Source organism: Schistocerca gregaria, chromosome 1, assembly GCF_023897955.1.
Source record: "Schistocerca gregaria isolate iqSchGreg1 chromosome 1, iqSchGreg1.2, whole genome shotgun sequence".
NCBI lineage: Eukaryota > Metazoa > Arthropoda > Insecta > Orthoptera > Acrididae > Schistocerca > Schistocerca gregaria.
In genome coordinates, this window is record NC_064920.1 from 1184879999 (window position 1) to 1184881211 (window position 1213).

Below are 1213 nucleotides of genomic sequence, written 5' to 3' on the forward strand. Positions count from 1 at the left end.
ACACACAGATGTAGCTATTTTGGCTATGTGATGACGCCGTCATCGATCAAAATCACCGTCGTCTCTCCAAGTATATTGATCTTTTATTGCGGCAACGTACTTACTTATATATTCATACACTTACCTTAACGACTTTCGAACTGTGTGTGGATGATCACTATAGTCAATGCTGATAGGCTGATAGAAGGACTAATGAGTGCGACAGTGGATCCAGCAACAAGCCTTACTAGAAACGTAACTGCTTAACTCAATAAATGTGGCTACTTGGATACGTATTAATAGTGTTGCTTACTTGTCGTCTTAATGGATCTCTCAGGTTGTACCCTGCCTGCTCCTGTTTTGCCCATTCCTTAGAGTTTGCCAAGGAAAAACTACGAAAACAATGCTGAACCAAGGAGTTACATTAAACGAAACTTCCTGGCAGATTAAAACTGTGTGCCCGACCGAGACTCGAACTCGGGACCTTTGCCTTTCTGGGGCAAGTGCTCTACCAACTGAGCTACCGAAGCACGACTCACGTCCGGTACTCACAGCTTTACTTCTGCCAGTATCCGTCTCCTATCTTCCAAACTTTACAGAAGCTCTTATGCGAACCTTGCAGAACTAGCACTCCTGAAAGAAAGGATACTGCGGAGACATGGCTTAGCCACAGCCTGGGGGCACACAGTTTTAATCTGCCAGGAAGTTTCATATCAGCGCACACTCCGCTGCAGAGTGAAAATCTCATTCAAGGAGTTACATTGTTAATGGCCACTGTTATACGATCACGTAGCAACCATATACTGTTGTCGCCTGGTTGCCGATGCGCAGCTATGACGGATTTCACTGTCCTACACAGACTAGACTTCCCACTTTCTCTTGTGACTTTGGGCAGAGCACCACAACCTGGCGTCTGAACCCTCGCCGGTGCTGGCAGCTGGAGATGGCGTCGGATGCTGAGATGAGTTACGGCAGCCTGTTGGTGGCCACCACCGCACCACGCCGGTGCCCTTGTGGCGGCTCACAGTCAGTCAAGCTTCCACCCGCAATTCTCGTACGTCTCTTTGTCCTGGGTGTTGTGTGTTGTCCTTAGGTTAGTCAGGTTTAAGTAGTTCTAAGTTCTAAGGGACTGATGACCATAGATGTTAAGTCCCATAGTGCTCAGAGCCATTTGAACCATTTTATTTCTCTTTGTCGTTAGTGATAACAGTTGCAATAGTTTCCCCACCAAAGA

At 46.9% G+C, this 1213-nt stretch overlaps 1 non-coding gene across 1 annotated transcript; it reads right to left on the bottom strand.

The window, feature by feature from the left end:
• Nucleotides 1–435: 435 nt before the first annotated feature.
• Trnas-aga (transfer RNA serine (anticodon AGA)) lies at nucleotides 436–510 on the bottom strand. Its single transcript has one exon. It is a non-coding gene; the product is annotated as a tRNA-Ser (tRNA).
• Between the last annotated feature and the right edge of the window lie 703 nt (nucleotides 511–1213).